Here is a 13,092-nt window from a genome sequence, read left to right as displayed (position 1 = left end):
GTTATCCCAAAAAAATTAAAAATTTAATGTTATGAGCTATTGAACTTTGTTTGAAAAATTTACCAAAATGTAACTTGAAGATCTTTTTATTCACTTTAAAAAATTTCCCACATGAAAAAAATATTAATTCCAATATATCAATCGTTGGAGCATAATTTAAACTTCAAAATGCAATATTTTCAAAGCTATAGTGAACTTTAAATTTTTCAAGAATTTTTTTTTCTTAAATGTATGTAGATAATGGGTTTAATTGGTCCCTTAAGGTCCATTGCTCAGTACGAAGCTACCAATATTTGTTCCATAACAATTATTTATCTAGTAATTACCTGATGAAAAGGACTCAAAAAACTGTTTTTATCTAAACATTAGAAAACTGCGCCTCTAAGTGTGCAATGAGTAGGGGAGAATGAGAATACTTGATCCCTGGGGATTCTTGATTCCTTAGCTATATCTCGAAACTGGAATGACTTACAAGGATCGAATGTTGTAGTAAAATGTGCTAAATGGAGCAAAACAACTGTGCTTTAAACACAAAAAAAATTTAAAAAAATATTTTTTTGAGTTATTGAGCTTTGTTTGATAAAATTTTACAAAATGCGACTTGAAGATCTTTTTTATCACTTTAAAATGTTTCTTAAGTGAAAAAAATAAAACAAAATTATATATTCCAGTACATAAATCGTTTGCGTGTAATATGAACTTCATAATATACCAGACATATTTCCAAAACAATAGTAAACTCTCAACATTTTTCAGATAAAGTTTTTTTAAATGTTCATTATGGGATCAAGTGATCTCTAGAGTTCAAAAGGTTTTTTTTCTTCTAAATAGATCGTGATCATTGCAGATTTCAAGATTACGATTTTTTATCCAAAAACAACAATTATCCGGCAAATAGGGCTAAGAATGTTTACTTTCTTTCGAATTCAGAAAATAGCGCCTTAAAGTATGCAATGAAACTAGGGTTGAGACTTAGTTTTTGAATTTTCTTCTTCTTACATTTATAAATTGTGAAATGAAAAAAACTTGACCGAAATAGACAATTCACATTCTATTTTAAAATTATGTTTGATTTTTTTCCAAAGACTAGGGTCCCCAGAATGAAGGATCAATTCTCCTTCAACAAAGGATCAAGTTTTCCTTAACTTAAAAAAAATCGCATTTTTTTTAACTTTTACGAAAATGCTTCTAAAAAAATTTTCTAAAAAGATATGATAAAAATAAGAAAAGAGGATCAAGTATACAATATTTTAGAATTCTCTTTGTCTGACACTTACAAACTGTGAAATGGAAACTAATATGGAAACTTGGAACTTTTATTTTTAGATTTTGCATGATTTTTGTCAAAGCTTAGGGCACCCTGATTTAAGGATCAAGTCTCCTTTAATAAATGATCAAGTGTCATTTGCTTTTGACTTTGGTCTTTCCCTAAATTTTTCGGAAAATTTACATAATTCAATTAATTTGGCCCCATAAAAATAATCTACAATTTAGACGATTGGGCCTAGTCCCTTATTATCTTCTTTTTTAAAATTGTGAATTTATTGAAACCTTTCATTCTTTGGGAGTAGGAAATCTTGTTTATTTTATTTCAAAATTTACAAATTACAATTTTCCCTTCTTTTCATCTAAAGAGAAACTTTCACTTACCAATTATATCCAGAAATGCGTTCCATTTGTCCTGCAGGAACGAGCTGGAGTGCAGCAGTTCGGGAGTACTGCTGTTGTTCGTTATGTTGGCGAAAGGATCAAACATGATGGAGTCACGAGCGATCCTACGATCGGCTAAAGATTTATCCCAAGAAAACACAAATCACTCTCAGATTTATTTGACGATGTATTTTTTCAACCACAATTTCCACAATCCACAAGGATCGATATGATGTTATTTGAAATTTTCCCCAAAGGATCCTCCCACTATCACTCCACCCCTCCGAAAATCGCTTAGCGTGTAAAGCCTAGACCCGAGAGTAAGCTTAGGCTTATTTCCTTAACTTAACACCCCGGTAAACTCATAAGCGTCGTAAATGCGTCGTTAATCGCCGGCTGTCCGAAAGCAACTGATTTTGCAGATCGCGCGTTCTACACCCCTGAAAGATCTACAACTGCTCGATCGGGGGGCGCTTATTATTATTGGTAAGGTAAGGTAAGGTAGTTCGTTTGGCTTGAGTCTAGTTGTTTCTCCTCCATCTATTGCTGCAGAGGATCGGTGATTTGCAGCGACGTTTGGTGTGCGTCAGTTCTTTGAAGCTGATTTTTTTCTTCTTCAAACCGATATCGAAAAAAATGACGGATAGATTCGAATTTTTGTGGGCGCTGATGGTTTCTGGTGAAGAAGCTGCCGGGTGACGCTTTTTTCGCCAGTGGTTTTTTTTGCGTCGTTTGGAAACGAACGTTAGAAGTCGTTTTGTTTATCACTTATGACGCTCCAAATTCCCCTTTCCCGGGAGCTTTATTGGATGGGCGTGAAAGTGATCGGGAGTTTGGTGTTTAAGAGTAAACACCATTAAACACCGAAACTTTCCGTTGCAAATGATGGTAAACAAGAGGTAAACAGTCGCTCGTTTTGATTCTTCAGTTAAGTTTATTTTAAGAAACACAATTAATTTCGAATTGATTAAATTTGCTAGGATGGGTTCGAAAGTATATCTGTTCTTTTGGTGCTGTCGTTAAAGTTAGGCAAGGTTAGGTCTAGCGTGACTGCAGCTGCAAAAAATATTGCACAAATAATTTGATCATTATTTAGAAATATTAAACGCGAATGAGTCAGGTGACTGGATGGGGTTCTCACGGTAAAAAATATTGAGGTCTAGGTATCATAGAGTCAGGGGTTGAAGCCATGACAAAAAACTTTACACCGTTTTCAGTTGTATCTGAATGAGGATATTTTGTGCCAAATAAGCGTGACCTAAACTGAATCACAATAAGATAGGTACTTTTTTTTTAAATAAAGCTTGTATTTCGCAGTAAAAAATGAAATGATTCATCTATATATATAAAAATGAATTTCTGTCTGTCTGTCTGTCTGTCTGTCTGTCTGTCTGTCTGTCTGTTCCCTATAGACTCGGAAACTACTGAACCGATTTGCGTGAAACTTGGCAGGTGGGGGTATTGGAAGCAGGGGAAGGTTTCTATTATGGTTTGGGACCCCTCCCTCTCTCAATAAGGGAGGGAGGGGCCTCCCAAACAAAAGACAATTTATTGTATAACTCGAGCACCCATCAAGCAAATGGTATCGAAATTGGCACGGGGTGGTATTTGGGTATGAGGAATATTTCTATGAATATGGGGTATCCCTCCCTCCTCTCAGTGTGGTGATATGAAGGGGGGAGGGGGGCTACCTTACAATTTTTCATATAACTCGAAAACTAATCAAGATATTGGAACCAAATTTGACACGGGAAGGTATTTGGATACGAAAAATATTTCAATGATTATTTGAGACCCCTCCCTCTTTGCAGTAGAAAGGGGGAGGGGGCTCTTTCACATTTTTTATATAACTCAAAAACTAATAAAGCAAATGGAACCAAATTTGGCATGGGAGGGTATTTGGATACGAACATTATTTCTATGATTATTTGAGACCCATCCCTCTTTCCAGTAGGGAGAAATAAAGGTGGGAGGGGCCTCTTTTATAATTTTTTACACATCTCAAAAACTAATTAAGCAAATGGAACCAAATTTGGCATAGACGGGTATTTGGGAACGTGACATGTTCTAATGATTGTTTGAGACCCCTTTCTTCTTCCAGCGGGGAGAAAAGAAAGAGGGATGGGAGTTTCATACAATTTTAACAGCAAAACTCAAAAACTACAACAGCAAATGGAACCAAATTTGGTATGGAGCGATATTTGGGTACGAGAAATGCTTCTATGAATATTTGGTATCCCTCACTCCTTCAAACAGGTGGATGAAAAGGGGGAAAGGTCTCCATTACAATTTTCAGTATAACTGGAGATTTGATCGAGCAAATTTGGCATGTGAGGGTATTTGAATACGATAAATGTTTCTGTCATGAATTGAAGCCCCACCTTTTTTCAGCGGAAAGATATAAAGAGGGAAAGGGGAGCTTCCATATAATTTTTCTGCATAACTCGAGAATTAATCGAGCAAATGAAACCAAATTTGGCATCAAAAAGTATTTGAGTACGAAAAATACTTTTTCCATGTGAAACAATTCCTTTCTTGCAATAGGATGATAGAATTGGGAATATAGGAAGGGAAGAGGAGGCTTACATTTAACTTTTTTTTACAAAATCCGAGGAATGGACAAAACTTAACATGGAAAATCATTTTGGTATGATTCTATGATTATCTGACATGACCATCCTCCTTTCAGTGAGTAGATACATAGGAGGAGGGAGGTTAGCCCAATACAATAATGTTAGCATAAGTTCTCAATTTATGCTAACGAAGCCAACAAATGGAAACAAATATGACGTGGAAAGGTTCTTGGTTACGAAATATGTTTCTACGATTGTTATAGATCCTTACGCTTTACAGAGTAGAGAGGGGAAGAAAGGAGAGGGTTCCTTATAAATTGTGTTGGAACTATATTTGATATAAGAGGATTTTTGGGAACGAAAAAAATAGGTACGATTTTTAAACATCACAACCTTCATACAGCAAAGAGTGAAGGTAAGGACAGGGTAGGTGCTCTCTTATCAGTTTTTCAGCATAAATCCAGAACATATCAAGAAAAAACAACCATATTTTATAAGTTAGATTGTTTGCGTACGGTTAATTTGAGACCCTCCAGACAGATTAAAATTATCAGATCCTTAACACAAATTTATAGAGCAAGATTTAGAATATTTGTTTAAGTTATCTTCGTGTTGCAATTCGAAACTCCAGCTGCAGCTCTCATTTTATAGCGGTTGCTTATAAATGATGTTTTAATTTGATTGAAAATAATGCCGATAAAACAATAAAAATTTGAATAATTTAAAAAAAAATCATTTGATTTTGAAAGGTGTAGCAAAGCACACCGGGTCAGCTAGTTTCAAATATAAATAAAATGGTAATTTCCATGGTATTTGAGATAGAAATTTATTCATGCATCGAACACATTGAGCAAATTACAAATATTCTTATACATTTTCTCCTTTGTTTTATTTGATCCTGTTGACATCCGGCACCGTTCTAAGTTTTACAACGGAATAACAAGCCCTATATCACATTCCATGAAAAGTCCCGGAAAGGTGGAAAATTGGGATAAAAAGAAAACGCACTTATTGGCGAAAACTAAAAATTGCATATACGTCACTTCGGCATACTACAGCATGGCAGTATGACCTATAAAAAATGTGATAATCTGTTATTACAAAAACACTTTTTTATATTGACATGATTTAAAAAGTTTTTTATTCAAAACATACAAAACCAACTCAAAATGGGTCACAAGTCCATCAATTTTAATACGACTTTCTTAAAAATTGATACACGAGCAGGTAGAAGTTGAGGACGTGTAGATTAAACCTTTACTTCCCACGAGGTTTTTCACGTTTTAAAAATAGAAATATTGATTAACAACTACAGTTCTAGAACAAAAAATGCGTTATTTTAGTCTAAATTCATGATCCAGTTGATAAATTTGGGTTTTGAGGTGGATCATATATGTGCAAATGGGAAGATAACAATACAGAGGGTGCAAATGAAAAATAAAAAAAATAACGGCAAAAATACATGGAATTTCATCACTTCTTTGATTACAAACTGAAACGATCCTATTTTGTAAAATATTTCTTGGGTATCAAAAGTCAAACTATTGAAATTTTTGAAATTTTCAGTTTTGCTTTGAATAATGGCCGCAATGACACTTTTCGCCAAAGAAACAAAACATGCCGTTTTTCAAAAAAAAAATCACGAGCTTTAGCAAATATTTTGAGACATGTGGTCATTTCAGTAGATGAAATACCTTTCCTGAAGAGAAAAAACTTTTGACGGAATCATTTTCATGAGTATTGATAAAAAACTTAGGAAGATGAAAAATACCTTTTGTTCCCAGTGTATCATCTATGATCCACTTAACTTAATCGAAAATTGTTATGTTTAAGTGGAAATCTAAGCAAACCACCATTTTATTTCGCTTACACAAGCAATTTTCTGCACGTAACTATTTTTAGTTGAGGATAGTTATGAAAACTTGTGAAATTATTGAACATCAAATGACGACTTGATTCAAATTTCAAAAAAATACAACTTTTGCCCACCTTTTGATCTGCCGAGCAATACCTAGTAAATCCATTTTCCTAAAATTTTGTGCAATGATTCTTCATTCATACCTGCACATTCGATGAGAAAATGGTGTTGGTCCAAAGCGCCCAGTTCAAATGCGAGCTATGTGAAGTTTTGGATCACCTGTGCTAACATGGGAAGGAAAGGGTTAAGGTTGCCTGATTTTTTTTCAGCACATATCTGGGCAATTTTATCTAAAAACCTGGCAAAATCCGGGCATATGTTTACGAACTTGTCGACCAAAAATCCGGGACTTGCTCATAAAATTTCGTTTTCGGACGCATAAATAAAAAATCGAGGGAGAATCGAAAACCGAAAGCCGCTGAGACGGCAAAGAGAGTTGCCGGTAGTTTCAAGCGAAACCCTAACCTCTCTCTCCGAGATGCCGAAAATAAGCTGGGTGTATCGTCTACAACCGTGCATCGAACAAAAAAACGAGCCGGACTATCGACTATCAAGAAGGTAGTGACTCCTAATCGCGATGATAAACAAAATACGACGGCCAAAGCGCGATCCCGGAGGCTGTACACGACGATGCTGACGAATTTTGACTGCGTGGTAATGGACGACGAAACCTACGTCAAAGCCTACTACAAGCAGCTTCCGGGACAGGAGTTTTATACGGCAAGGGGAAAGGTAGCAGATATATTCAAGCACATGAAACTGTCAAAGTTCGCGAAGAAATATCTGGTTTGGCAAGCCATCTGCACTTGTGGCTTGAAAAGCAGAATTTTCATAGCTTCCGGGACTGTCAACCAAGAAATTTACGTGAAAGAGTGTTTGAATAAACGTCTGCTGCCTTTCCTGAAGAGACACGGTTGTTCCGTACTGTTTTGGCCGGATTTGGCATCTTGCCATTACGGTAAAAAGGCCATGGAGTGGTACGCCGCCAACAACGTGCAGATGGTTCCAAGGACAAGAGCCCTCCCAACACGCCAGAGCTCCGCCCAATTGAGAAATACTGGGCTATTGTCAAGCGGAACATAAAGAAGACCAAAAAAATTTCTAAGGACGAGCAGCAGTTCTAGGCAAACTGGCTTTCTGCGGCGAAGAAGGTGGACAAGGTGGCTGTACAAAATCTGATGGCAGGGGTTAAGCGTAAGGCCCGGCAACTCGGATTTGAAAAAGCGGAAGCCTAACTGAATATTTTTCCTGAATTTTATACTAATTAAACTTGAAAAAGAAATTTCATTTGATTTTTTAAATAAACGATTTCACTGATTTACACGCGTTTTCCCTTGACCAAATTTTGACCGTATCACCCTTTATTACGTTTAAATTTTGAATCTAGAACTAAAACTATGAAACTATGATCTTCTGCAATTTTAATCCTTAATGTAGTTCTCACATCATATGTTTATCATGATTATTAAACTTAAATTCGTGGTGAACCTGTATCTGAACTTTTTATTTGAATTCCGGATCTGATTTCTGCCTTTTGAACTTAAGTGTAAACAAAACCACACCAAAATTAAAAGGTTTAAACAAATTGTGTCCGTATAGAACAGTTAACAAATTTTTATAGAATTATGACCACAGTGATAACAGCATACAAGATAAAGGTTAGATACCAGCAAAACTTCCCCTAAGATTCTGAACTCTCAGGAACACATACTGTATAATGCAATATATCCCTTGAGGAAGGCCAATCTCAAAGGCCGAAACGTCGGGCAAATTGTAAATTTTAGTATTTGCTTCCTTCTGACTGAAATGCCAATTTAAATTATAAAGAACTTAAGTTTAAAATCTGAATTCCGAATTTGACTACGATTTTAATATTAATATTAATTATGGACAAACAATCGAAATTTGTATCAAAACCCCTAAACCAGGAATATCTTGTTTGAATTCTGGATTTTCGCCTTTTAATATGAATTCTTTCTTCAGTTATTTATTTGAAATTCAATTTGTAATTTTGATGAAACTGTTTCGGATTTTTCAATTCTGGATAATCATTATGAAACTTTTTTAAGTTCCAATTCTGCAAACGAATCAAAAGTTGAAATGTTTTAATAGTCGTTATTTTAATTTTTTTTTCACATTCCGAAATGATGAGTTTTGAATATGGCAAATGCATCTAGTGGAGGTTTCAAATGTTAAACCAAGATTCGAATCAGGTTTCTTTTCCTAAAAATGATCCAAACTGGATTTCAATAGCAAAAAAAACTGAATGAAGAATCCGAAATCTTATCACAGACATCCAATTTGATTATTTTTAAGCAAATTTGGTTCAAGTATTCCAGAACTATTCTTACCTAAGCTTACCAGATAAGTTTCTGCTTATATCCGGGCCGTACAATTTCGGGTTATTTTCCCCAATATCATAATCTCTATATATAAAAAGAAATTTCTGTGGGTTTGTTTGTATGTTTGTCCTCTATAGGCTCAGCTGTTTTAGCATGTACAGAGCGGAATTTTGGCATGGATACTCAGGGTTGCCAACATTTTTTTCAAAAATCAGTGAACTGGTGAAAAAAAATCAGGCAAAATCAGGCTAAGATAAAGTAACGAAATTTGCGCTAAAAGTGATGACTTTTTTTTTGGTCTCTCTAATATGTGTTGTGAGCATAATTCTATCTACTGAATCAGAGCATCAAAGCAATCGACAGATTCCCTTTAATTCCCTTTTTTTAAATAAGAATTCAAGGGAATCTTTCGATTGTGTAAGACTGGCTGCAAAGATACCGTCACTTCAAGATAAAGAAGTGGGCTTTGCCGCGAACATTAATTCTTCTATACGGACTTTCGATGTTCGCAACGCCACCTTAAGAGTTGGGGCAACAAGATTCATGCATCTAGCCATGGTAACCAATGTGTGTCTTGGAAAAACAAATTTGCTTTAAAAGTATATCTGTTGGAAGTGAGCACTTCAGAGCCATCTACAATGCTTTAAATGATAAAAATATATTTTGGTTGACCTTTTGGACGAATTATTACCCATACATTGCCATCCGGAAAAAAATTGATTTGAATTTGAATTAAACCGAAACTCTGCTTTTCTAATTTTACTCTGTTCGAGGAGAAAATCATCTATTGAATACTCAATTGGGATTCTTTTTTTTTTTTTCATAAAAACAAGTATGTTGAAATTGATACCAACAGTGCGAATACGAACAACGGTTGCTTTGATAATTTTGTATGTTATTTGACGTTGAAGTTGTTGAATACTCAAACCATTGACCCCCATGGAGGGTGTACAAGCTATTTTAGTCGCCTGTTATGATACCCCTTCTCAGAAGGGAGCAGCACTGAGCGTATAGAAAGATTTTTCGATAAGTTACATGGGTCTGCTGGCTGTTAGCCAATCGGAAGATTTACGATGAACCCCTAATAATCCTTAGGGTCGGCAGGCTTACACAAACCTAAGTTGCAGGGAAATTCGGGAGAGCTAAAGAAAACTCCTCAGATAAAGTTCGGTACTGTTTAATGTTGCAGTTTTGATCACCCACCACTTTCTTAACTTAGCTAGCTAACCTTATTCTGTGTACTGGTTCCTTCCTTGACGTCGAGCTCGGGTTCGGTGAGGTCGGCTTGGAAGCTGGCTGGCTCTAGCCGGTCGTGTTGTTGTACCCGGCCCCACCTTGGGTGCTGAACCGGGCACTGATGGTCCTTTGACGGCAAGCAAGCGGCGTGGATGATGAGTATCTGACCCCACCTTGGGTGCTGAATCAGGTACGAGGGTAAGTGGCACCGGCGGCGTTCGGTCGATGTTATCGGTGGCGCACTAGGTCCTTCGACGATGAACGGAGCGCGTGGTGACGTCGTACCTGGTCCCACATTGGGTGCTGAACCAGGTACGGAATTGAGTAGCACCGACGGCGGTACACTGTGGCGCTCTCAGGGCTTGGTTGATTAAAATCAATCCGAAACAGCGGGGTCCTGGTAAGGTTCAGGATCAGATAAAAAGGGTATTTTTGGGCAGGGGCAAAATGGCGTGGGGTTACCTAGAGTTCCAATCACAAGCGACTCGAGATTGGCCCTTCCTTCTACTTGCGTTGGAACGGGAGGTCCAACAACAAAAAAGTTGAGACGGAAGGTCTTTAACTTGCATTGGAACGGGAGGTCCAACAAGAAAAAAGTTGAGACGGAAGGTCTTCAACTTGCATTAGAACGGGAGGTCTAACAAGAAAAAAGTTGCGACGGAAGGTCTTTAAGATAAAATACATGTAAGAAATTTGGAACAACTAAATCAATAGATTAGATACAGTAAATGGGAAAAGAGTAAATAATCGTTTAAATTAAAAAAAATAGTGCAATTATTAAAAAATCTTCAACCTCTATATTTTAAGGGAGAAATATGATATCGTAAACGGTTAGAAACTTATGTTCTCGGACCATCTAAAAGTAGAGACAAACGATAACCATTATTCGCTATCCATATAAGGAGAGAGAGCTTCAACGATGTAATTGATCGAAACAAAATGTATAATTATCAGGCAAATATCGCCGTATCAGTCCAAGCCTTCAAAAGCAGCATTATAAAAAGAGGTAAAGAAAATTTCAATAAAAAATATGATTGCACAACCATGTTCACAAAAAATAGATAAAATAGATACATCAAAACATTTTGTTTCTGTTTTTGTATTTTTCGCCTCCTGCTATTCTTCGCTTTGCAGATCACACACAACCGGGAGGGGCGCCAGTGTCTCCCGTCCAGCAGGCATGTGTAAAGCTCATGCCCCACACTCATTAGGACCAGGAATCATGAAAAACGGATGAACCTTTCTGAAAGGGGTCGTTCATACAAGACTAATATTGTTTTCGCGATATTGAAGTTAGCAGGATCCAGGAGAAAATCGACGCTACACTCCGACGGCAACAAGCAAAATTCCGATCCGGACGATCATGTGTGGACCACATCACAACGCTACGAATCATACTGGAACAAATCAACGAATTCCAGGGCTCTCTTCTGCTGGTGTTCGTTGATTTGGAAAAAGCATTCGACCGACTTAACTATGAAAACATCTGGGCGGCTCTAAGGCGACGAGGGGTCCCAGAGAAACTACTTAGTCCATCTCATCGAAGCACAATACGAGGCATTTTCGTGCAAGGTCTTGCACGACGGTGTCTTGTCCGAACCAATCCCGGTAACTGCTGGAGTGAGACAAGGATGTATTTTATCACCGCTACTTTTTCTAATCGTAATGGATGAGATTCTGACTGGATCGATCGACTGTGCACCGAACCGAGGATTGCCGTGGAATCCTTCAACAATGGAGCATCTGAACGACCTTGACTTGGCTGACGATATTGTTTTGCTCGCCCAAACGCAACCGGATATGCAGAGCAAACTCGACGACCTCACCGAAAGTTCCAAGGCAGCAGGTCTCAAAGTCAATGTCGGAAAGACTAAGTCAATGGAGATCAACACAGGAAATCCCTCCAGTTTCATGGTAGCTGGACAACAAGTTGAGAAAGTGGAGTGCTTCCAGTATCTTGATAGCCAGATAACGCCTGATGGTGGTACCAGGAAAGACATCGAAACCCGGATCAGAAAGGCCCGATTTGCGTTTGCGAATCTCCGAAACATCTGGCGGTCACGCCAGATCTCTCTACGAACAAAAATCCGAATCTTCAACTCAAACGTCAAATCCGTATTGCTGTACGGGTGCGAAACTTGGTGCACATATGCGGTAACGATGCGACAACTGCAAGTATTTGTAAACCGCTGCCTGTGGAATATCATCCGTGCTTGGTGGCCTGGCAACTGGATCTCGAATGATGAACTACATCGCCAGTGTCATCAAAGGGAGCTAGAAATCGAGATTCGGGAACGTAAGTGGAGATGGATTGGGCACACGCTGCGAAAAGATGAAAACGAGATTTGCAGAGAGGCGCTAGATTGGAATCCAGAAGGTCATCGAAGAAGAGGCAGGCCCAGAAACTCGTGGCGGCGAAGCCTAGCCGCTGAAATCCGAACTGTCGACGAGAATCTTGACTGGGACCAGGTGAAGACGCTGGCTCCGGATCGTCAACAGTGGAGGTCTTTTACCACGGCCCTATGCACCGGAGGATCGGCGCGGGATCATTAAGTAAGTAAGTAAGATATTGAAGTTATTTTTCGTCGTATTGTGATGAAAATTTGCACATGGGTGTTTTGTTTCACTATAGACATTGTTATTCATTAGATTAAGATGAAAATTTGTACATGGAAGTTTTGAGATTTGACCAACCGATTCCAGGAGTCAAATTTTAGGTCAGGGGCCTGCAAAAGGGGTCGTCCATACAACATAAATACTGTTTTAAAAATATTGACGTCATTATACATATCGGATTGAGATGAAAATTTGCACACACAAATTTCCAGGTACGAGCAATCGATTTCGCCTACCGTCAAACGGGACATCATGCAACAGCGGGGTTAGATGCAACATTTATATACCACAGCACTTAAATAATTTTTAATTTTTATATAACGCAATCTTTTAATGAATGCAAAATTATGAAGACATAATTTTTCACACTTTAATCTAGTATTTTAAAGTTTTTAATATTCATTCAAAATAAAAAAAAATCATCGATAAATAAATGTACAAATCTTAACATTTTCCGATGCCGTAAAAAACTTTACCCAGTATGACGGATTGGCTTAGGGGAGATGGGGGCATAATGGAAGGAAAACGCCTATTTAACCATAGAGAACAGCTGTAATATGTGAATTACATCATTGTTTCGTGTTCAGACACTCAAATAGTCTATTGCCTAATTGGACGAAACTTAAAAAAGTAGATAAAAACGTTTGAAAATGCATTTTAAAATTTTTTGCCGAAAGCTGAAAACCAGTCACTGAAGAGGCATAATGAGAAACCCCCCGAGGCAGTATGAGCACCATTAATGAAGGCATAATGAGCG

Source organism: Uranotaenia lowii, chromosome 3 (genome assembly GCF_029784155.1).
Source record: "Uranotaenia lowii strain MFRU-FL chromosome 3, ASM2978415v1, whole genome shotgun sequence".
NCBI lineage: Eukaryota > Metazoa > Arthropoda > Insecta > Diptera > Culicidae > Uranotaenia > Uranotaenia lowii.
This window is presented reverse-complemented; position numbering follows the sequence as displayed.